Here is a 25,480-nt window from a genome sequence, read left to right as displayed (position 1 = left end):
TAAAATTGAGACTAGAGACAGAAAGCATTTTATACTTAAATGCAGCACTCACTGCTATACATGTCTCCTGGCTAGACTCAGTTTCTATGCATTGTTATGGAAATATTTCCTTCCCTCACATCTTATTCTTAGTTTTGTTCCTTTTGTTCAAACATCTAAATTTAAGCTAGACTTTAGAAGGAGGGGGATTATTATTTCTGACAAATGTTATTTGGAAAGAATGATTTCTTTTTTGTCTATGTATATGTAAGAAGTAAATTTATTTTTTAAAACAGGACAAAGGCACCCCTGGGATTAGCAAACAGGAATGTTTAAATATTTGAAACATCTATTTATAGTTTATTATTTAAATTTACTTATTCCTCTTAATATCCTGGAGAGATAAAGAATATTTACCAAAAAGGAAATAGCCACAAGTGAAACACACACACACACAAACACACACACATATTATATATATACACATCACATCTAGATTTTAAAATATTTCATATAGGTAGAGTGGGGCTAGGGACTTTTGCTACAACATTTTCTGGAGTGATTATTAAATTGGATTTCCGGTCATCTACACCCATCTATAGGATCAGAGCTCCTGAATAAATAAAGGAACATACACTTAAAAATTTTTTTTTCCATTAAGATTTATTTATTTGAAAGTCAGAATTACAGTGGGGTGGGGGGAAGAAATCTAGAGATCTTTCATCTGATGGCTCATTCCCCAAATGGCAGATTCCAGGAACCAGGAGCTTCATCCAGGTGTCCCTTATGGGTAGAGGGCCCAAGCACTTGGGTCATCTGCTGGTTTCCCAGGCACATTAGCAGGGAGCTGGATGAGAAGTGGAGCATCTGGGACTCAAACTGGTGGCCATATGAGATGCCAGTGCGCAGACGGTAGCTTAACTTGCTGTACCACTATGCGGGTCCCAAGATCACACATTTTTAAACAACCCACCCTGCACAGACACATTCTACTTCATGAGATAGCAATAATTTCTTTCAAAGGAATTGATAGTGTTTTAGGCCTTGTGGACCATACTTTCCCTGTTGCAAAGATTCAGCCCTCTTTCTAACACAAAACAACTAACAGACGTGATGTAAATGTGCATGGAAGCATTCCCACACCATTTTTTTTTTGTGGATACAGGAATTCAGATTTCATAAACATTCACATGTCAATCAAAGAACGTAAAAACCATTCTTATCTCTAGTGGTGGGACGTTTCTGGTCCACAAACTATAGTATGCTGACTGATGACCCTCCAAGCTTGAGAACAATTTATCTAGATAGCACATGATATAAATGATTGGCATTTATAAATATTTGTCCGGAACAAAAGATAGTTTCCTGTTATGTCAACAGGAAAAACATTAGATTTTTCATTTGGTGATGTTATATTGCCAAAAATTAACTTCAACTAACTTGTATACTCCATTATTGCTGTTTTTATTAATAATACCAGTATTCTCTCAACCTGTACTTCAAGCAAATTAAAGTAGGTAGCAACACCATCATCACTTAAACTATTTTCTGGCAGAGAATAAAATAAAATGATGGAATTTGTGAGGATAAAATAACTTGTGGAGCAGTAGCCTAGACCAATCCCTTCTCAGTGTAGCTAAGGAGTAGTGGGAATCATTGTTTTCCCACCAACAACTCTGTCCCTTTGTCCCTTTATTTTCTTTCCTAAGTCTTCCTGCTACTTTAACATCAAAAGGCGCGAAGCACCCTTTTCTTGTTGGTTCATGTGTAGCGGGATGATTTCAGATTAATTTTGCAGTTTTCCTATGTTTTTCTCCCCTCTGATGAGAAAGTTTCACTGATGTTTCTAATACAGAGTCTGAAGCAGAATACACCCATGGTCACCTGGTTCTAGACTTACATCTTAAGGCTTATATCTTGTGTTGAGAGGATGACTCTTGTCTGTCCCCAGTAGTGGGGTAAGGAGCTGCTACTCTTGCATGGACGGAAAGCTGAAGAGAAGCAGATGAGCCACAGGATGGAAATGGGAGTGCATTTGGGCCACCATCACTTCCCTTGTTGGATGCAGGGAGGAGGGAAGACCTGGAAGAGAATAAATCAACAGGATGATCTGGCCATTGAGTTCAATCCAAATCCCAGAACCCAAGGTTAGCCTTAAAGCAGAGCCAAGGAATTCTGCTTCAGTGGTGCCCAAGATGGATAGATGACCAGGGGATCCTCTCCAGATGATAGTATGGAACAAAGTCTTGGATATTCACACAAATCAGGGATCAAAGAGCATCAACCTTGGTGAACAAGAGTAAGGGTTAGGCTTAATGAGACTGAAACAAAATTTACCCTCCCAAACAAATGTTTGAGTTGAGATTGATATGTTTGAGTTTTTTTTAAAAGATTTGAAAGGCAAAGTTACAGATCCACACATCTACAACTAACTAATCTTTAACAATTGAGTTAAAAATCACTCCCTAAAGAAAGGAAATCTCTTTAACAAATGATGCTAGGAGAATTGGCTCTATACCTGCAGAAGTATGAAATAAGACACCTGTCTTATATCTTATATAAAAATGAACACAATATGAATCAAGGATCTAAATCTCTTTCAAGATACCATCAAATTACTAGAGAAAGACATGGAGGAAACTCTGCAGGACACTAGCATAGGCAAACACTTCTTATAAAAGATCCCAGCAGCATAGGCAATAAAATAAAAAATAGACAGATGGGGTTTGTCAAACTAAGAAGCTTCTGCACTGCAAAAAAAATTGCTCAATGAAGTGAAGATGCAACTGACAGAATGGGAGAAAATATTTGCAAACTATGCAACTGATAAAGGATTAACATCCAGAATCTACAAAGAGCTCAAGAAACTCAACAACAACAAAAACAATCCAGTTAAGAAATGGGCAAAGGTTATGAACAGGCATTTTTCAAAGGATGAAATTCAAATAGTCAATAAACATATAAAAAGAAGCTCAGGATCACTAGCCATCAGGAAAATGCAAATAAAAACCACAGCAAAGTTTGACCTCATTCCAGTTAGACTATAATCCATAAATCAAAAAACAATAAATGCTAGTGAGGATGTAGGGAAAAATGTGCTCTAGTACACTGTCAGTGGGAATGAAATCTAGTACAACCATTATGGAAGACAGTATGGAGATTTCTCAGAAATCTGATAATAGATCTACAATATGACCCAGGCATCTCACTCCTGGGAATTTACCCAAATGAAGTGAAATCAGCATATGAAAGAGTGATCTATACCCCCATGTTTATTGCAGCTCAATTCACAATAACTAAGGTATAGACAACCTAGATGTCCATCAACTGATAACTGGATAAAGAAAATGTGGTACATGTACACTATGGAATATTATCCAGCCATAAAAAAATGAAATCCTGTCTTTTGCTACAAAATTGGTGCAACTGGAAATCATTATGCTTAGTAAAACAAGTCAGTCCCCAAAAGACAACTATCCTATCTTTTCTGATGTGTGACAGTATATAGAATACAGAAAAAAAAAAGTAATGAAACAGAGATCATATGACATGGTTGTTGTTTTTAGTCCTTGTTTACACTCCTGTGCAACTTTGGTCTTCCCGCTTTTTACTTGTTGAATATTATGCTTAGTGATGAATTAAGCCTGAAATTATGGAGTGGATTGGAAGTGTGTCTCTGCAAAATTAAAGAAAAAAAAGGAAGGAAGGAGTAGGTTTGAGGAGGAGTAGAAGGAGGGAGGAAAGCATAGTTATTTTCTTAGTACTTTACCTATGAAATACATGAAATCTGTTCTCCTTGTATTAACAAAAAGAGTTATAAGGGCTGGTGCTGGGGTGTAGTGGGCTAAGCCTCTGCCTGCAGTCCTGGCAACCCATATGAGTGCCAGTTTGTTTCCTGGCTGCTCCTCTCCCAATCCAGCTCTCTGCTTATGATCTGAGAAAGCAGTGGGAGGTGGGCCAAGTGCTTGGGCCCTTGCACCTGCATGGGAGACCCAGAAGAAATCTCCTGGCTCCTGGCTTCAGATCAGTCTAGCTCTGGCAGTTGCAGCCATTTGGGAGTGAACCAGAGGATGGAAGATTTCTCTGTCTCTTCCCCTCTCCCTCTCTCTGTGACTCTGCCTTTCAAGTAAATAAATCTTAAAGAAGATTCCTATACAATTTCACCATCAATGATTTCAAACGGTAGATTGTTTAAGAAGCAATTAAATCATAGGAATATCTTTCCTTTTGTCTTATCACACTAGCAATAGTCCTACCACATTTGCTAATGCTCGATTTTGGGAAAATTAACTTTGACTCAGGGGATTGGTAAGGTAGGGGTTAAGGTTTGTTGGTATAAAATATAAACAATGAGGATTGAATTATTCCATTGTTTTCTGTACAGAGCATGCTTTCCAAATCTCCTTTACCACTTTCTGAAACATAAGGCTACAAAAAATTCAACAGTTTTACATGTGTTCATACTTTTTAATTGTAACAACACCTTGGTATGCTTATAGATAGGCACACGGCAAGTTATCATTCAGTCTGTAGACAATGATCGCAGGTTGTGAATGAGGGTACCTTGCAATAGAGTCGGCTGGCATAGCTTGGCCCACTCTCCTTCTAGCCTTGGTTCCTTTTACTATTTAGGTGGTCATGACCACAGAACAAGTCATTTTATTTCTTGAGATTCCAGATTTGTCATTTGCAAACAGAGTGTTTAGCTTTATCTGTGGCTTTCAATCCTGGCCTATCATCACTCAGTAAACTTTGAGTCACCAAAGTTCTAGATCATTGTGTATGAAGACTTAACCTACCTTTATCCTTGGCTGGAAGGTATCATAGTCCCCATGGATGTGCTATCTGGTGGAGTCTTTGTCTGCCTGGAGCTTTGGCCACTAGACAGTCTAACACTGAGACTCATGACAGGAACAACACTTCCATCACAACACTCATCAAAACACTTCCACCCTTAGGGAAAGCCGGAGACAAAAGTACGAAGCCCAGCTGGCAGAAGGGGGCTTGGAGAATAAAGATCAGCCACAGATGCAGTGAGAGCTTGAACCCCCTTTGGACACAGAGCATGGGTAGGCTTCCTGGGAAGTGACGCTGTGAGCATCTTGCACACATGCTGGAGTGGTGGCGGTGGTGACAAGCATCTTTTCTTTTGGCTACTTCTGACTGACAGCCTTTGGCTGTGGCTGATGTGACCATGGGCACCTCAGCTCTCTGGCATCTGAGTCTGAAGAACTATCAATCCTGGGAATGTTGAAGAAGTTCTCAAATTTGCAGTCACTTGGCCTGAAGTGAGGCTGGTCCCCAAACTTGTGGCTCCTGTCTGAAACAAGGACATTCTAGTTGGTTAAAAGCAACTCCTTGGGATGTTCACATCCCACATTGGAGTGCCTGATGCGAATCCCAGCTACCTGGCTTCCTGTCCAGCTTCCTGCTTAATGGCTCTGGGAGTCAGTAGATGGTGGCCCTGTCCTTGGGTCCCTGCTACCCACTTGGGAGATGTGGTTGGAGTTCTGGTTCCTGGCTTTGGCCTGGCCCAGCCAAAACCCCAGCAGGCATTTGGGGAGTGAATCATCAGATGGAAGATCTGTTATCTCCCTCTGTCCCTCTACCTTTCAAATAAGGAAATATTTCTTAAAAGTTGAGGGTATTGCTGGACTATTGTATATCTAAAGGTTGTCATCAGGTCTAAACTTTATTTCTTTGTGTATTTTGTCCAATGGGATTCTTCATTTGTTTTCTATTTGCATCACAATGAGTGACTCATATTCTTTAATTCACGAAACATTATCGTTCTTGGTCCTTGCAAGACTTGTGCCTAGATTTGTTTTGCTTCCCTTTATTCTAAATTGGCACTGCCACTTCAGTGTGTCTCATGTTCTTGTACATGTGCACATTTGGAGGGTGCCCAGCACTGACTGTGATTCATGAATTTCTGTTTCACATGATATGTTATTATAGAACTTTGGACATTTCTTCCTAATACAGCACTATTGATTAGTTTGGGCTCCAGTTCTTGGTATCTTGTGTAATTCACTTTTGGTACCCCTTCAAATACTTCCTATTGCACATCCATTATGCTTTTCTTAATATAGACCTGGTGTTAGGCAACTAGGTTCCTTCAATCTTTCATGACCTGCTGTAGTACTGGGATGGCCATTGTTGTAGTGGTTCTGAAGTTTCTGAGACAGGTTTCCAGGAGTGAGATTGGGGACACGGTGGCTAGACAGACTTAATTTTAGACTGCACAGAAATTGTAACAATTTACACTTCCACAGACAATACATGGACATTTTAGACTGCCAATCTCTTGCTAACCTTTGGAAATATCTTGATGATTTCTACTCTGAATAATGAAATCATATTCTCTGCCCAATTGTCTGCTGTCTTTTGCAAGATTTATTTGTTTCCCTTTGAAAGTGAGAGTGACAGAGAGAGAGATTGAGATCTTGCATATGCTGGTTTATTTCCCAGATGGCTACAAAGGCCAGGGTTGGGCTGGGCAGATTCCAGCAGTCAGGTGTTTCTTTTGGCGCTCACACATAGGTGTAGGGGCCCAAGCACTTGGGCCATGCTCTGCTGGTTTCCAAAGTGCATTAGCAAGGAGTTGGATTGGAAGTAGAACAGCTGGGAATTGAACCGGTGGCTGCATCGCAGGTGGTGGCTTAACCCATTATACCACAGCACCAGCCCCATAGTTTTCATCTTTCCTGTTAAATTGTAGGAATTCCTTGTATGTTACAGTTTCACATATTGCAAGTATCTTCTCTGAATTTGCCTCTCCTGAATGTTTTAATTTATTTGAAAGGCAGTGTGGAAGAGAGAGAAAGAGAGAGAGAGAGTTTACATCTGCTGGTTCACTCCCCAAATGCCTACAACATCCAAGGCTGAGGAGCCAGGCTGAAGCCAGGAGCCTGGAATTCTATCCTGATCTCCCATGTGGGTAGCAGAGGTCCAAGTCCTTGGGCCATGATGTGCTGCCTCCCAGGCATAGTAGTCAAGCTGGATTGGGATCAGAGGCAGGACTCAATCCCCGGCATTGCAATATGGGATTAGGGCATCCCTAGTGGTGGTTTCATCCACTACACCAATGCCCAACTCATACCCTATAGGTTTCCTGACTTTTTAACACACCCATCAGGGCCTTGCCTTGTGGTTTGCCCTCCCCAATTATGTCTAAGGAACAATTCAACTCAGTCACAGAGGTCTTTTCTGTTGTCCTTATAGTTTTATCTTTCACAGCTGCATCGGAAGATGCAAAGATCCCAAAGGTGTGTGGGAGACAGGGAATTTTATTTCTGAGCCTGTTTTCCAGCATTGTTTATTGAGCAATCAGATCTCAGTGACTACAACGCTCTCACATCACAAGTACCAGGTTGCGTATGTATGAGAGTCTTTTTGTTTCTATGCCACAATTTTTATTAATATGATGTTAATAGTTCTTAATTCCCAATATGGTAAAACCTACATTCTGCTCCTCTACTTTTTTTTTGCGTTTCATTTAAACTATACGTGTAGTATTTAGCTTACGTTCCCTTTGCGGTTTAGATTGGATTTACAATATGGGTGTCATTTGAGTCCCGTTTTAGGCTTTCTTCCATAGAAAAATCATATTCTTAAGCTAGTAATAACTTTATCTCTCCTCTATGAATATAAATCTTCTTTGGCTTGACTTATTTCGTTGGCTATGTCTTCACTCCAATTACCTTGAAAATTGGGGGTGACAGAATGCACTTTTATCTCATTCCCTCTGTTCATAAAGGAAATGGGTTTGATAGGTCTCTACTAGTACTGTGCTTGCTGTTGGTCTGGGGATACAGTCTTTATGAAGTTACAGAGTTTCTTTCCATTCTTGTTTCCTTGTATTTTGGTTTCTGTAACTAATATTTGATTTGGGATTTCTATTTACTTCTGTAATCATAAGTAAAATAGATCTATTGCACTTTTTCTTGGATTGTCCTTATCAATCCACTCTGTAATCAATATTGTATGAAATAAAATAAGCTATATTACTTATGGTTTCAGAAACAACTATTTTTAAATTTATTTTTGAGGTAGGGAAGAGAGAGAGAGAGAGAAAGAGAAACCATGGGCTAGTCCAATCCCCAAATGCCCACATAGGTAGGACTAGGTTGGACTGAAGACAGCATCTGAACTCATCCCAGGTGTCCCTTGAGCTATCACTGGCTGCTTTCAGGATTTCCCTGGTGGGAAGCTGGAGCCAGGAGCAGGAAATTAAAGCCAGGTATTCTGATGTGGATAATAGTGTCTTAACCACTGGGCTAAATTTCTGTCCCTTTTATATCCCTTTATGTTTATTTATTTGCTCTTTTTTCAACTTCTTAAATTGAGTACTTTGTTAATTTTCTGACTTTTGTTCACCCAATTCATTATAAGCTACATGCTGTTTTACCTGAGTTGTACCCATTTCAGCGTCCTGTAATTGATCCTTTTAGGTATTCTATAATTCCCGTATTATTGTTCTTTAACCCAAATTTAATTTAGAAATAATCTATTTAGATTCTAGATATCTGGACTTCTGTTTAGGTCTTTTTGTTGAATTTCAGTTTTACTAAATTAATAAGTTTAGACAACAGCTCACACTTTCTATTTCACAAGAAATGGCAAAATAGTGATTTTGTATTTTGATTTTTCTGTATTTATTATCTGAAATTCTTAACATTTTCAATCTGGAGTTGATAAAAAATAAATTTAGGATGAATTTTTTATTTCTTCCCTTTATCATTTTTCAGAATTTGGGCTGCTTCCTGAGAAGTCTGTCAAGTTGGCAATGTGTGTATTTTCTCCAAGATACCATAGTTTTTGTATTCTTGAAGTGTTTCAATTATCATCATCACTCCCTTAAATTTCCCTCTCTTGGGCCGTTGGTGAGTTCCTGTGTCCTTTTGATAAGATTCTGTTAGTCTAATTATCCCCCTGTTCTCTAGCATAACAAGACGTTCATGCTGAAAAGATTAAATTTATGGGTTTGCTACCCCATAGCTGGCATTTGCAGTATTTCTAATGTGTCCAGGCCACTTTCAGTGGGAACAGAGAGACACCGTTTGGTGTTGGCCATGTACATGCTACTAAGCTCTGAGACTGGTCTGAAAAATACATAGGATTTTTAAAACAGAATATATCATAATTGTGCTGACATTTCCAATTAAAATTTAATATTACAATATCTTAACTTGCTCATTTTACTTTATTTGCTCATAAAACCTACTTTTCTTCTTCTCCCAGAAGTAACTTATCCTTACATTGTTTCTTCTGAATAGAAAATATCATTCATCCCGTTATTCAAGCAGTTAGATAGCACATACTGTTTTCCACTTTGCTGCCTTTTTTTTTTTTTAATAACATAGCCTAGCAGGCCACATTGCTACACTGGATAGAGTTCCTATTTAGTGCTTTTATACACAGTTGCATGCATTCCATCTTATAGCTGTATCAAAGTGTTCCAACCAGTGTCCTGTTGATGGCCATTTGGGTTATTTCCAATATTTTCATATTAGAACTAAATGCCATCAAAATACCTTGTGCAAATATCATTTGGTGTTTTTGTCAGTGCATCTTTGAGTTGGATATAAAGGATTAGTGCATATACAACATTGAAAAAATATATATTTGAAAGGCACAGAGGGAGAGAGAGAGAGAGAGAAAGAAACAGAGAGAGTGGAGAGGAGAGGAGAGACAAGGAGAGGACCAATTTTTCTTTTTAGATCTCTTCTCACTTGGATATTCTTTTAAAGATTTATTTATTTATTTGAAAGTCAGAGTTACACAGAGAGAGAAGGAGAGGAAGAGAGAGAGAGAGGTCTTCCATCCTCTGGTTCACTCCCCAATTGGCCGCAACGGCCGGAGCTGTGCCAATCCAGAGGCAGGAGCCAGCTTCATCTCGATCTCCCACGTGGGTGCAGGGGCCCAAGGACTTGTGCCATCTTCTACTGCTTTCCCAGGCCATAGCAGAGAGCTGGATAGGAAGTGGAGTAGCTGGGTCTTGAACCGGCGTCGACATGGGATGCCAGCGCTTCAGGCCAGGGTGTTAACCTGCTGCGCCACAGCGCCGGCCCTGACAGACTGATCTTTCACTTGTTCACTGACCAAATACCTGCAATAGCGAAAGCTGGGTCAGGCAGAAGCCTGGAGCCTGGAACTCAGCCTAGGTCTCCTGTGTAGGAGGCAGGAATTCAAATCCTAGAGCCTTCACCTGCTGACACCCAGGGTGCATATTACCCAGAAGTGGGATCAGAAGCAGAGCCGGGACTTGAACCCAGGGATCCCACTATGGAATGCTGGACATAACCTTTGTACCAAATGCCCACTCTGCAACTTTTCAATATATAGCCAAGTTTTGCTCCACAATTATTGACCAATTTTGCCTTCCTATCAGCAGTGTACGAGCATACATATTTCCCTACAATCTCAACAGAATATGATATGAAATATTTAGCATTTTACTGGGCTTATAAATATTGAAAGATATCTCAAAGAAGTTTAATATTCTTCTTTTTCCCTTTGAGCCACATCAACTTTTTTGAATGTTGTTCTTTCTTATTGTAGTTAATTGTTTCCTTATATGTTACAAAGCAATATTAGGTCAATAAATGTATATTATAAAGTTTTGAGAGCTATTGTTATTATATATAATAGCTTAGAAATTCTTACATGAAATCTTACGTTATATGATATTGAAATTACTATCTTGGCTTATACTTGCCTGGTGTATCTTCCTAATCTTCTGACTTACAAATTTCCTGGAGTCTTTGGTTTTATGCATGTTTCTTACAGACAATATATTGGACACTCTGTAATCTAGTTACATATTTCAAGGGTTTTTGTAGTTAGATTTTTCCATCTATTTTATGTGTTTTGAGCCATTAGAGCACTCTGAAAAGTTTGAGAAAATGGAATTAGTTTATTTTGATGTAGAAAATTTGTATAGTATTTTTATAATATACATTTCCATGAACTTTCTGAATATCCCTCAGATTTTATATAAAAACAGTAAATTTTCAGTTTTTGATGGTGTGTATTTTCAAAAAAGAGTAACATATTTGTTCATCTATAAGTACATGAAATATATTTCATAGAACTTAAATGTGTTTTCATTTTTGAGTTATTTCTTTTAAGAGGACTTTGTCTAGTAGAGTTTATGGACATTTACACAATTGGGACTATAAGTGGAAAAATTCTAGTTTCAAGTGTGATTATCAACACTGAAAATAATTACTGCATTTCTTCCTGCCATTGGTACTGCTGAGGAGAAGCCTGCGGTCTGATTCTTATTCCATTGCAGGTCATCTGCTTTTCCTTCTATAAGTTTTTCTTTTTAAAAAAATACATCAAAATAATGTACGCTCCTTGGCTTTTTTAAAAAAGTCTTCTTAAAAAAATTACTTGAAAGGCAGAGACAGAAGAGAGACTAAGATGGATATCTGCCCATTTACTCCCCAGATTTCCATAGCAGCCACTGGGCTGAAGCCAGGAGCCTGGAACTCAATCTGAATCTCTGATGTGTGTGGCAGGGAGCCAGCTACTTGGGCCATCACCTGCCGCCTCTGAGGGTGTGCATTAGCAGGAAGCTGGAATCAGAACTCAGACCCAGGCGTTCCAATCAAGCAGTGTGTTCCTGCCATAATAAAAGCTGAGTCAATCCTTTTGGAAGCTTTTAAGTTGAAAGGTGGAAATGATCTCCATAGGATTATGAAAGAAAATCTCACAACTCAAGAGGCTCCCCCCATACCTCCCCTATCCTGCTCTTGACCAACTTCCACTCTGAGCTGAATTTCCCACACACCCAGGAACCCCAGCCTTCTGTCTTCCCAGGGCTGCCATTAGCTCATGTCATTTTCTCACATCCTTCAACTTCTCACCTCTGTGGAATCTCCAAAGTGGGGTATTACAGAAGGAGTTGGCAGTTCATGGGAGTTTATCATCCTGACAGGAACTGGAACAGCCCCAGTTTTATTTCAACCTTAAGCAGTCATGTATTTTGTATACGCAACTTTAAACCTAAGTTGTATAACTTTTCATTATTTGCGTTGCTGTAGTTAACACTATTATGTCTTTCAATATTCCTAAAACCTACAACCATTTCCTTCACAGTGCTGGTTATATATTTATAACAAATGATGAGGTATTTGTTGTTATTAAAATATTTCATTATTTCCCTGATTTATCATTATGCTTGAAAAGCTAAATTCCACTTGTATACGTATAAAATTGAAAAAACACACATGTGGTCATCTGATCTGGATGTAAATACTTGATTCGACAGCAACATTCAGAGAAAAACACCTTCCACTGCTCTTGGGGGAAGGAGAATTTCAATCCTCTGAATGGCTCTGCATGCAACTACGCACACTCTCACCTGTGCCCTCCATGCAAACCTGGAGCTGGAATGCTGTGTCCTAGACGTTTTAGACTTATAATATATATATACATATATATAAGATTTGTTTACTTATTTGAAAGTCAGATCTATAGAGAGATGAGAGAGACAGAAAGAGATCCTCCATCCTCTGGGGTCACTCCCTAGATGGCCACAATGGTCAGGGCTGAGCTAAGCTGACGTCAGGTGGAGGAGCTTCCTCCAGGTCTCCCACACAGGTAGCAGGGGCCCAAGTGTTGGGTCATCTTCCACTGGCTTTCCCAGGCTATCAGCAGGGATGCTGGATCAGAAGTGGAACCGCTGGGACACGACCTGGTGCCCATATGGGAAGATGGGATGCCAGCATCACAGGTGGCAGCTTTACCCACTATGCCACAATGCTACCCTGGATTTTTTTTAAAGAGATGACCTAATTAGATGGTTCCAGAGCTGGGGACGGCAGAGAATCTGCTCTGGCATCCAGTGTGGAGTAAAAGATGTTTGAGGTCACCAATATTTTTCTCTGCTTTTTGATGACAAATCAGGTATCTACAATCAGATTGGATGGCCACAGCACTTTCAAAATCGTACATAGCAGACACAGATGTGAGAGAAAAGCAGAGGAGGCTGGTCTTATGTGTCAGTTACCAGGAGAGTTTCTAGTTTTTGAAGTTTTGATTTAAATGTCCCTTATTTTGAACTCTATTTTACTTTTTGTCTAACAGTCCACCTTGAATCAGAAAAATAACTGACAAGAGAGACCTTAAGATGAGATAGAGAAGCACTCTCACCAGAGACACCCATAGTGACCGAAAGACAAACCTGGTAACGGCAGTGAGGAGAAAAGTGAAATCAAACATTTGCAAATGTACACAGAAGCCCCTCCCAAGAACAGCAGTGTGCGTGGAGCAGCAGGGCTAGGACAGGGAGCCCAGTTTAATTCCTCTTAGAAAATTATTCTGTTGATGACATCTGCACACCTGTACCAGGACTTCAACACAGGCTTGACTTTTCCTGCTCAGCCAGGTAGCGCTGATAAACCTGACCCCGTGAATACGGAGGTCTTGCAGGTCCTTCCCATGAAGACGGAAGGCAATGCAGAACAATTCCGCAGGGCCAGCAAATATTGTGCAAGTCAGTCACCTGTTTGGAACGATCTGGAACCCTAAAGCTCATTATAGAAATGTATGTAGTTACTACTTCAAATGAGATGTATTCCTTCACAGTGAGCACTTTGCTATGTGAATAACAAAACAGATGAGAAACGAAAGCACCCGATGTCAGGATTTTTGTAAATAAGTACACAATGTGCAAAGATATAGGGGACACCCCCTATTTCACACAATACAGTGATTATTTTATATTTGTGGGCATTTCTCCCAACATTTTATTATATATTTTGTGTCAAATTATAGACATTTTTATTTATGTGTATGTGTAAGTGTATATATCTAAAACTAATGTTAGAACTCTGCCCTGCTTTTTGGAAGATCTATCATTTCCCCCATTTTTGGTCACTTGATAACATGCATAGTTTTATTGGCTGTGTATTATTCCATATTGTGAATGTGTTATAAATTACTTTTTATGATTTTAAATTTTGAGACATTGGTTGGGGAGTTTTAATTAGGAATGAAGTTATAAGGTGTGATTAATTCAACTGCCTTTTGATATATCATTCAAAATATCTTGGATTTTCACTTCTGAGAAAGGACTGATAACATGTGTACAACATCTTCTAAGATACAAAGCGCTACTCATCACAGGTGCAGATGATTACCACCAAGAGCAATTACTGTAACTGCTTTGTTCAACGTCGAATTAGAATTTTAAAAAATTTTTCAGTACTGTTGAGAGGTGACCAGAGTCTTATATCATGCTTTGCTCTGTTAGGGTATGTTTTTATATGCGTCTACTCATGACTTTTTTAAAAAATTTATATGAAAGAGTTACACAGAGAAGGAGAAGCAGAGAGAGGTCTTCCATCTGCTAGTTCACTCTCTAACTGACCGCAACGGCTAGAGCTGCGCCGATCCGAAGCCAGGAGCCAGCAGCCAGCAGCCAGCAGCCAGCAGCCAGCAGCAAGGAGCCAGGAGCCAGGAGCCAGGAGCCAGGAGCCAGGAGCTTCTTCCAGGTCTCCCACGGAGGTGCAGGGGCCCAAGGACTTGGGCCATCTTCTGCTTTCCCAGGCCATAGCACAGAGTCAAATCAGAAGTGGAGCAGCTGGGACTCAAACCGGCGCCCATATGGGATGCTGGCACTGCAGGCGGTGGCTTTGCCCACTACACCACAGTGCCAGCCCCTACTCATGAGATTTTCATGGACTGAATGGAGGAAGTAAGGTATTAAGAACAGAAGGTACTGAGAACCCATTTTATTTATAGCAAATTCCTTGGGTATGTCCAAAATCTTGCTTTTGTCTACTGTTTTGGTGTAGTGGGCAAAGCCACTGCCTGGGATGCTGGCATCCCACATGGGTGCCGGTTCGAGTCCTGGTTACTCCACTTCTGATCCAGCTCTCTGCTATGGACTGGGAAAGCAGCAGAAGGTGGCCCAAGTCTTTGGGCCCCTGCTGCCACATGGGAGACCCAGATGAAGCTCCTGGCTTCAGCCAGGACCAGCCCTGGCCATTGTGGCCATTTGGTGAGTGAACTAGTAGATGGAAGATCTCCATTTCTCGGTGTAACTCTACCTTTCAAATAAATCTTAACACACAGAAATTTTTCCATTAAATCCAGGTATTGAAGCCTTCATTTTGAGGACTTAATAACCCATTGTGTTTAGAATTTACCTTTGAAATTCAATTAAAAACACTTGAAAAACTTAGTTGTTCTTGTGTAGTGATATACTTCTAAATTTTTGATGGATTATGTCACCTATAAGAGAAAAAAAGACATTTTTATTTAATGTGTGATAAGTGTAAAAAATTTTATAATACCTATTTCTTTACCCTTGCAAAACCTAAGGGCCCCTCCTACATGTTTCTTGAACATATGTTATACAGCACTCTGGCCTCAGAATCAGCCCTTAAGGCATTCGGATATGGCTGAAGAGCCCATGAAAGTATTTTAGGCATGGAAAGCCAAGATACCCTGGAAAAAAAAAGACCTAAATGAAAGATCTCTGGGAGTGAGATCCCAGTGGAAAGAACGGGGCTCCATCAAAGAAGGAGGTACCTTTGTCTAAAGGGAGGAGAGAACTTCCACTTTGACTACGACCCTGTTGGAATAAGATCGAAGTCAGCAAACTCTAAAGGCTTCCCTAGCCTTGGCAACTCATGACTAGAGCCTAGGGAGATTACTGACGCCATAAACAAGAGTGTCAAATTAAGTCAACAACAGGAGTCACTGTGTACTTACTTCTCATGTGGGATCTGTCCTTAGTGTGCTGTCCAATGTGAAGTAATGCTTTAACTAGTACTGAAACAGTATTTTACACTTTGTGTTTCTGTGTGGGTGCAAACTGATGAAATCTTTACTTAATATATACTGAATAGATCTTCTGTATATAAAGTTAATTGAAAATGAATCTTTATGTGAATGGAATGGGAGAGGGAGTGGGAGATGAGAGGGGTACGAGTGGGAGGGAAATTATGGGGGGGAAGCCATTGTAATCCATAAACTGCACTTTGGAAATTTTATATTTACTAAATAAAAAATAAATTAAAAAATATGTTGTACAAGTGAGGGATCAACCAGAAAAGCAAAACAAGCAGAAGCTAGGTTGATGGAGTGAGAAATATCTATCACAAGGAATTGGCCGACACAATTTTGAGTGCTATCAGCAAGCCTGCAGTACACAGCATAGGGGAAAGAAAAAACACAGGCAGTGGTAAACCCAGTAACTGAAGCACAGGTCTTCATCCTGCCTTTGAGAAGGTCTGAGCCCCACTAAGGGGCTCACCTGATACAGTCAGGTACACCCAAGATTCTTGCTGTTGATTACATGAGTCTCAGCTGATGAGGGACTCTAACCATATCTGCAAATACCCTCACAGCAGTACCTGGGTCCATGATTGTCGAAACAGCTGAGGACTGTAGCTCAGCTTAGCCAAGTGGCCACATCAAGAACCATCACATATGGAAATCAAGTAAATGGAGTTAAAAGTCCAATTTTCAATTTGCTTGAAAGAAGTTCTCAGTCTTTTTTAAAAAATCTTTTTAGCTGAAAGTTAGCAATAGTGGACAGCATGATTTTTAGCAACTTGCTATTAGCCCTCAGTTTGCTGGGTTTGCCTGGTACACAGGGTGGCAAAAACACGTTTCATGAACCTTTCTCCATTGGTCATTGAGTTCTCTAGTTCTTCAAGCTGTTGGTCACCATTCCCTTAGTATTAATATTTAATAAGTTTGTGGCTAATCTTATCCTGAGTGTGTGGACATAATAGCATTGCATTGCACAGCTCTTCCTTTCCATAGAGCTGTGAGTGCTTTGTCGACTCTGAGCCCGATTTCTCTTTCTGTGTAAAGTTGTTCTCCACCCACCCCTAGAGGAATGTTAGTACTCTAGAGCAAGACCTCAATTTGTGATTGCAGCAGAAATAAATTGGTGTTCTTATAGCAGAAGATACTTCTCTAGTGGGCCCTGGGAGGATTATCTTGTGTTTTAAGCACGTCACAAAGTCTTATGTAGAGCAAGTTACTCCTCATAGTTATGAAGTTGAGCATAGAACACTGGAGGCTGAGGAAGTAGTGTTGCACTCTGGTCAGCTGTGGCTCTGTCTGTTGGCCAGACCACCAGGGGTTTTCAAAGCAATTTTAAGAAACAGTGGCTGGAGACTGGAGGGGACAGCCGTCTTCCCATCCTTTCCAGATTTTCACCTCTGGGAGAAGGAAAATGCCCAGCTGTGGGCTAAATGACTAACTGCTTTATCTTTGGCTGGAAAAAAAAAATCAGCTGATCTATTATGTTCATCCTAAAATAATACCAATGCTAGCAGGCACTTCAAGAAGGTCATTACAAGTGGAACTAAAAGGGGCAAAGAATTTTGAAATCCATGCATAATTTTTCAAAACATGCAAACTTTTTGAAGACTCTCACATGCCTAGATTTCAAATAATTTTTGCACTGAAATAGACTTATATTTTAATTCTATTTTCTGCAAACTCTTTGAATTGCCCTTGTGTGTCCCAGGAGAAAATATCTTCATGAAGTAATAAGCAAAACTAAAAGTACAGCTGAGAAAGCACTAGATGGAATATTCATGAAACGTCCAGCTGGTATTAACTTCTGAGTCTCTGTTTCTTCATTTATATGGTTAGAAAATTAGTCTAAATGGCATTTCCCAACCCTTCTGAATCTCAAACTTTAGAAGAGTTAACAACGTTGAGCAGGCAAAGCTGCTTGTAGAAGGATTACAGCTATTTGTTTGATAATTTCGATACCTTATAGGGAAAAGGCAAAAAGTATAACAAATGGGAAAGTTCAATATTTATTCTGGAAATAGCTGGTTTTAAGTGTTAATATTATTTACAAATTTGATAAAAGTATCTTTTAATGTTTAATATAAAATTACCAGTCTAATTCACTCAATTACACTTTAAAATTGCAATCTCAATGCTAATATTTTCATGTTCAGGATGCCAAGTCCTCTTAAATATTACAATTACTTTATATGCCAAATATACAGGTTACTATTCCCAAACTAAATACAAAAGCCTTCATACTCTGAATTTGATTTATGCCACCAATATACTTAACTCTAAACCTTCCCTGGTTATTTATAGTCACCCATTTATCCTTTATGGAAACAATTTCCTATCCCAAGTAAATTGTGTTACATCATCAACAGGCTGTTTATGTATTCAAAGATTTTGGCTGTGTTATGAGATCCAACTCGTAGATATCCAGGGCAATTTTCCCCAAGCTGTGAGAGACGAGAAGAGCTTTCTTTTATAGTCTCTTGGTTAAACTGGGCTCCAAGTCTCAACCCTGCCAATGGAGTGAGCTGCACTTGGATTTGAATCTGCAGCTCTCCTGCTTCAGAGCTCTGCTTTGAGCCTGCAAACTTCACTAGGGTCATTTCACCCTTAGTTTGGAATCCTCTAAGGTATTTTTTTTTCAGTTGACTTTTATTCTGAATTTTCCTCATTCTCATCTTCTAGCCATTTTAAAGTTATTGGGTTGGATTCTGCCCAAGTCTTGTGCCTGTGTCTTGGCTATGTCATAGCCACAGCTTCCTAACGCACTCTGATGACAGTATGGATTTTCACTTTCAGATATACTGTTTCATCTGAGTCCTGTCCTTTCTGATGGCGAGGGCAGGTGTATTAATATCATTACTATTTCTGGTCTTATTTTTCCTATCCTATTTTGTTGACTTTGAAGGCTACCTCGAGAAGAGCAGCTATGTGGTACATAGCAGTAATTGCTAAACTCTTGACTGTTGATCAAAGATATTTTCTTATTTCTCTAACTCGGATTAATCTAAGATTCCTTCCAGCTTACAGAAAATTAAATCCTAAAAGTCACAATTAAGTGGGGCATAGACGTTGAAGCCATGAGTTCTGTTGCTCGAAGACCTGGGGAGAGAGGGGGTGGGTAGGGGCACAAGCTCCTGGGTCTACATTTCTCCATGTTCACTTCCCCAAGCCCTTCTCCACCCTGCAGGCCAGATTCTTCCTCACAGGGTCAGCAGGAATGGGACCACGATCATTGCTGCTGGACAATTTTGAAAGTGTTAAAAGAAAAATTCTTTAAACCTATTAAACTTAGTAATTTACTAGAGTAAAGCAAAATGACTTGCATGGGGGCAGTTCTCAGAATAAGAGCAGGTTCTTAAGAACCCTGAGTACATGATCAGAAACCATTTATAGAAAATCAGAGGTGAGACACAGAAAACAACATAATTGGCTCCAGGCTCATCAATCAACCAGTGAGTTGGCTACAGCTTAACTGGGTGTTTGTAGTCTGCTCAGCTAAATGGCTACAAATGTGATGAGACTGTATGTGGGTTGGTCTTTTGGATCCAGTGCAGGTACCTGCTCTGATTCCGTGGCCTCCTGCAGCCTATCTTTCACAGGAGAATTATTTCTGCATATTGTCCTTCCCCAACTCCAACTGGCGTCTTCCTAAATCTGAGCACTTGGCTCCCAAGCCACCTCCCAGGAAGCTGAAGCATGATCTTGACCTCTGCATCCCCAGGAGTTTGGGCTTTTCCAAATTGCCCTGGAAGGAGAGGTTTCTCAATTCCAGAAAAACTATTTTATCCCAAACACATCTAGACACAGACTCCCACAGCCAGATGCCACGAAGTCCTCCCTGCTGCGTTGGGGTGCAGGGGGAAAGAGCGAGACTGAAGAATGAAACAGGAGTTAATAAATCAGCAGATTATCTTGCAGCATGTGAATTAGCAATTATTATACAAATACTTTAAATAGTGCTGTAGATCTTACAAAGTGCTTTCTTATATATGTCATCTTTAATCTTCCTAAGTGCCTTGTCAAGTAAGAATTGCAGTCCATTTTGCCAGTGAAAAACCCGACTCAAAGAAGTGCTCATCTCCAGTCTCACAGGGGTGTGTGTGTGTGTGTGTGTGTGTGTGAGAGAGAGAGAGAGAGAGAGAGAGAGAGAGAGAGAGAGAGTTCTCAGAGGTGGCCATACAGGGGGATAAATCAGAGAGTGCTTAAGTAATGCCCACGGTCAGGACTCAGCGTAGGTGAAATAAAGTCTCTGGAGGTCTTATGTGCTCTTTTTAGATTTTTTCCAGATGATTCTAATATGCAAGCAGGACCAGGAGAATGAAAACCTAGTCTGATTCCAATGGCATTTCATGTAAACATTATATCACAGTAATCATTTGAGCATGGTTGATGAAGATGTTGATTCTTGCTGCAGAGGTGGAAACGAAGGGGTCTTGTGAGAGCATTCCCAGTACCCTCAGCTGCGGTAAGGAATGGATCTGAAGGACACAGCAGAGAGCAGACAGGGAAGGCTGACACAGGTGTGTCTGAGTCCTACAGGTGAACTTGCCTGCTGGGTCGACCCCCCACCCCATGCAACGTCATCAACATGAAGGTATAAAGGGTTCAAGTACAGGACGGAGCCCTTCTCACCTAACTCCTGGGGGCTGGAGTGGGTTCTTGGTAATGGGGGAGGTCCTACAAAGTGGGTACCTAGGCGTAATAGCACTTTGCAAAGGGAACTGGCGAGTGCTCTGCGGGCAGGGTCAGGGGTGGGCTTCAGACAGCAGCGGGGCCTTGAGTTTTATCACCAGGAGACAATGTTGCCTCCCCTTCTTTCCTCTCTCCCCTTTTCCCTCCCTCTGGTGCCCACTTTGTATGGGGTAGGGGGGCAAGATGGAAGAAAAGGGAAAAGCTGTGGTTGTTGTCACGATCCCGCTCCATTTATTTGCGGTATGGATTCTGAAAGTGGCTTAAGATCTGCTGTTCCCACAGTGGGCCAGCAGCCTTCCCTGGGTAGGGCTCTTGGCTTCTTATTTAAGTGATTTCTTTCCCTCTATCCGGCAGCTGGAAAAATGTTAAAAATGCAGTTGAACTTGTTCTAAAATGTACCTGTCTTATTGAGCGGAGGCTGGAAATCTTATTTACATAAGCGATAAGTCAGATGATTAGGGTGGAAAATCACTTAAAATATGCACTGAAGATCTTTCTAGACCTGGTTTGAAAATCTTATGCTCTGGGAAAAATGAGAGTCCCTCTCACTGACTTGCGATAAGGGAAAAAGAAAAGCAATTGTGTGCAAAACGGATTTCATCAGGAAAGAAAGTGAAAGGGAGGGAATCTTAGGAACAAATGAAAGTGGGAGGGGGAAGCAAGTGAAGCAAACCCCCAGGCAGCGGGGTGGAGGGGTCTCTAGATGCAGCGATAAGAGGCTGGCTGGTTTCTTATTGCCTTAATTGCTTCCTGCCTGTGTGGGTGCTCTGTAAAGAGTAAGAGCCAAGAGATCAGAGGGAAGAGGGAATTGTTCTAGAATGGCAAGGGTGGGCACCCAGAGACGGAACATGGAATCTGTGCAAGTGGTCGCCATAGCTGAGTGGACTTCAGGGTGGCCCCAGGCAGAAATCTGGCCAACCGCCTCCTGCCTGAGGCTTCCCAGATGAGCCGAGACAGAACCCTACAATGCCAACTTGCTATGTGAAGCTGCTTCCTAAACTGGGAAAACATGACCCGTTAAGCTTCAGGTTAGGGATACAAAACACGGAAACAGCTTTTTACCTAACATGTAATAAAACAGCTTAAAGTCTTAAAAACTTGAGCGGCAGAGGTTGCTCATCCACTGGTTCAGTGCCCTAATGCTGCCCACCAAGGCTGAACCAGGCCAAAACCAAGAGCCCCAAACTCCAGCTATGTGGGTGGCAGGAACTCAAATACTGGAGCCACTGCCTGCCGCCTCCCACAGTGCACGTTAGCAGGCAGCTGGAGGGGGAGTAGGACTGGAATCTGAATCCAGGCACCCCAGTAGGGGATGTGGTACTGCTGTGCCCACCACTCCTTGCATAACTTTTAAATGCATCTTCAGCATAACCTTTTACTCTTACCACTGCTTCACACACACGCCAGTGAGCAACCACCTGGGCTGGTTCACTTCATTACCACCACAGGCCACGGTGGTGCAGCCTCTGGCAAACTCGCATCGGGTGAGGCAATGTAAGCAGTTAAGAGCCACCATCTCGGCTGTAGCACAGCCACGCCAGGTGCCCTTTGCCGGGGCTACAAAGCCTCTCAGAAAAGCCTTTATTCATAGCAGCGGTGACTTGGTCTCCTGTGTACCAAGTACTGGCTGAGTCATGTCGTTTAGATGGAACCCCCAACCCTGGGCTGTGGGGGGACGCCCGAGCGAGGTGTAGTGACCCCGTGCCATGGAGAGTGCTGTAGTGTTGTGTAGCATCCGGGTTCAGGAGGTGGGGTAACGGTGTGGTCGGGCTTGACACAAGGTGGGGGTCACAGGGAGGGGGCTGGAAGGGACTTTGAGGCTGACTCAACCTTCCAGGCTCATTCCCTCGAACACATGGTATTTAAAGAGCACGAGTTTTCAGTCCATTCTGGGACCAAGGTTGGCAATGGTCTGAGAGGAGCCCACACCTGCAGGGTGAGATCAGACCTAATAGGGCCTGGCTGATTAGATGGTTCTGAGGACCAGCTGGGGTAACCTGCAGTGGAGCCCACAGCAGAGGAAGCAGCTAACTTACACTCGCAGCAGGAATGGAGCTGGCGACTGTCCTCTTGCTTCAGGCCTCCATCTTTGCCACCTGGTGTCAGAAATGCCTTGTGTGTCTGCTAGCCTTGGTGCTGCCACCTTCTGGTGTGCCCCAGGCCTCGCCGCCTTCCTGTTTCAACCCTTTGCCAACCTGCCAGGATGCTGATAGCAGTGTCTTGTCACATACCCCTCATCTACTGGAATGCCCCTTTGCTTCAACTTTCTGTGAACTCCTTAAATACCAAGCATTCATGGAAAAATCCCCTCTCCCTACCCTCCCAGGATGACACAAATGCACTCTGTACCTAAAGGACATTAGCACTTGGGGACTGTGTGATGACTAGATACAGCCCAAACAGTCCTGGAAAACCCCCTGGCTCTACCCTCCCCTGATAGCATGACCAAACATTGTACCTAATACAATGTCGCTTGCCAAGTCTGCAGCCATCAGATGTCTCCATGGCCCCTGTCTGTCTATGCACTTGGCAGGGTTTCATGGCCACCTTGGTGTTCCCAAATTTCTAGTTACATGACTGGCATTTGGTGGTGTTTACCAAAGTACACTTTAGGTTTTTTTTTTTTTTTGTTCTGACTCAGCCTAATGTGTACTTACAAATCCTTGTTTTCAGCTGGCGCCACGGCTCAATAGGCTAATCCTCCCGCCTTGCGGCGCCAGCACACCAGGTTCTAGTCCCAGTCGGGGCGCCAGATTCTGTCCCGGTTGCCCCTTTTCCAGGCCAGCTCTCTGCTGTGGCCAGGGAGTGCAGTGGAGGATGGCCCAAGTGCTTAGGCCCTGCACCCCATGGGAGACCAGGAGAAGCACCTGGCTCCTGCCATCAGATCAGCGTGGTGCCCCAGCCACGGCGGCCATTGGAGGGTGAACCAACGGCAAAAGGAAGACCTTTCTGTCTGTCTCTCTCTCTGTCCACTCTGCCTGTTTAAAAAAAAAAAAACACAACACCTTGTTTTCCTTAAGATAAATCCCTGACAATTTCTGCAGTCTGTTAGCACTGCTGGTAACTGTAAATCTTGTCTCGGGCAGTTTATCTCCATTATTGTGTAGCTCGGAATTGATCTGCTATGCATCATCATTTGAGTCTTTCCTCTCTGTCCTTGCATTGTCTGCAGTGACCTGTGCACGTCTTTAAAGCAATGTTGTCACTTCTCTCCTGGCCCTAGTCCTGTGGGTTGGCTCTGAGCCCTTAGATACCTTTGACCATTAGCTGTTGCTTACTTCTTTGAGGTCCCATGTCTCCAGTGTCATCCAGTATCCCTTGATATATTCTGGAGCCAATTCTGTGTCTGGAATACAATCTATTTCTCAGAATAACCCATGCTCATCACCTATGCTGTCATTCTAACAGCACTGGGGGATATTTATGGGCCTTTGTAAGTACTACAGTGGCTGCGGCTACATTGCTTGTTTTTCTGATCCCACTACTTAGAAGCTGGCTAATCTTCCTGGGCATGATGCTGAAAAAATTGTGCCGTTATAGAAAAGTCTTCTCTATAGATACCTCCATGGGCTCCTCCGTCCTGTCTGCTTTCTTAGGTTGTCTTCTCTTCAGACTTCTAATCTTTGAGACACATTTGAAACAAATCATTCTCATGATCTCTGTCACTGTTTGTTTGAATTGTAGAGATGTCTACTGAAACGGCGATGCCATGGGCATACAACCGCACCTCTCATATTTGAGGGCAAAGGTAGATTGGATTGTTCATTGTGTTTGACTTTCCTGTTCTTGGTGGTAAGTTATTCCACTTGAGACAGTCCATAGTTCTCCTGAATACTGGTAACTTGATACACCTTTCCTTTTAAAATTTGAATTGCTGGCTTTATACTTAACCTTCTGAGACTAGGTCCCCCTCCAACCCTGTGACTACTTAACCTTGGGTTGTAAAAGGACTTGACTTTTGAACTGCTGTGGCTTGAACAAGACTGGCTTCCAAACTGAGGCAGGTGTTTAACCCCCAAAGTCACAAGTTAGTGATATGAAGACCGTGTGCTTGGTTAGCATGGGTGTGTCCTCGGAATGCAGTTCTCAGGAGGGGATTGGTTAGGAAGCCTCTTTGCTTCCCAGTTCATGCTGTGATGGTTTCTCTGTTTTCTACCTTTAACACCCTCAGAGGCCAAGCTAATGAGGCTGCTAGAACTTAAATCTGAATGTCCAAAAGCTTGAAGCTAGATGAACATCTTCTGCGTAGACATTCCACAGGCATTTTACCAGTGGTGAAAGGCTGACGACTATAACGTGCTACAGGGGAGCGCTGTGGGGAGAGTTTGCCTTTGTTCTGTAACTGGAAAACATAAAGCCCAGGATCCACTTGGCTCAGTGCTGAGGACAAATTCCCCTGCACATTTCTCCTTGCCCTCATCAGTCCATGCTTGGGGCAAAGCCTGAATCTATCGCAACAGACTCCCTTGGTCCCCAGCCCTCTGCCATCTACCCTCTATCAAAGCCTTTTGTAATGAACATGCCCCTGCATCATCAATTCTTTGCTTCCTCTTCCCCCTTGACTTTCTAGCACTAAGCCCTTCCCAGCAGCCCAGCAATAGCCGCTGTGCATTTCCTTGTGCTTCAGGAAATTCCGGGATGAGCTGCCGGGGCACTGGCTGCTTCTGGTTCCCCACGGCTGCCTCAGACAGCAACCCTTCCCCATCTGTAAAAAAGATGGAGAGGGCCGGCGCCGCGGCTCACTAGGCTAATCCTCCACCTTGTGGCGCTGGCACACCGGGTTCTAGTCCCAGTCGGGGTGCCGGATTCTGTCCCGGTTGCCCCTCTTCCAGGCCAGCTCTCTGCTGTGGCCAGGGAGTGCAGTGGAGGATGGCCCAAGTCCTTGGGCCCTGCACCCCATGGGAGACCAGGAGAAGCACCTGGCTCCTGCCATCGGATCAGCATGGTGCGCTGGCCTTGGCGGCCAATGGAGGGTGAACCAACGGCAAAGGAAGACCTTTCTCTGTTTCTCTCA

General features: G+C 42.2%; 1 long non-coding RNA gene across 1 annotated transcript in view; it reads right to left on the bottom strand.

The window, feature by feature from the left end:
* Positions 1–623: 623 nt before the first annotated feature.
* LOC138843751 (uncharacterized) overlaps positions 624–25,480 on the bottom strand; it is a 31,632-nt gene continuing 6,775 nt past the window's right edge. The window contains exons 2-3 of the long non-coding RNA XR_011378712.1: positions 1,880–2,061; positions 624–826 (exon numbers count right to left, since the gene is read on the bottom strand). This is a non-coding gene — a long non-coding RNA (uncharacterized lncRNA). The remainder of the gene's footprint in view (positions 827–1,879; positions 2,062–25,480) is intronic.

The sequence above is a fragment of the Oryctolagus cuniculus genome, chromosome 9 (genome assembly GCF_964237555.1).
Source record: "Oryctolagus cuniculus chromosome 9, mOryCun1.1, whole genome shotgun sequence".
NCBI lineage: Eukaryota > Metazoa > Chordata > Mammalia > Lagomorpha > Leporidae > Oryctolagus > Oryctolagus cuniculus.
Note: the sequence above shows the minus strand (reverse complement) of the source record. Positions and strands in the feature narration are given on the sequence as shown.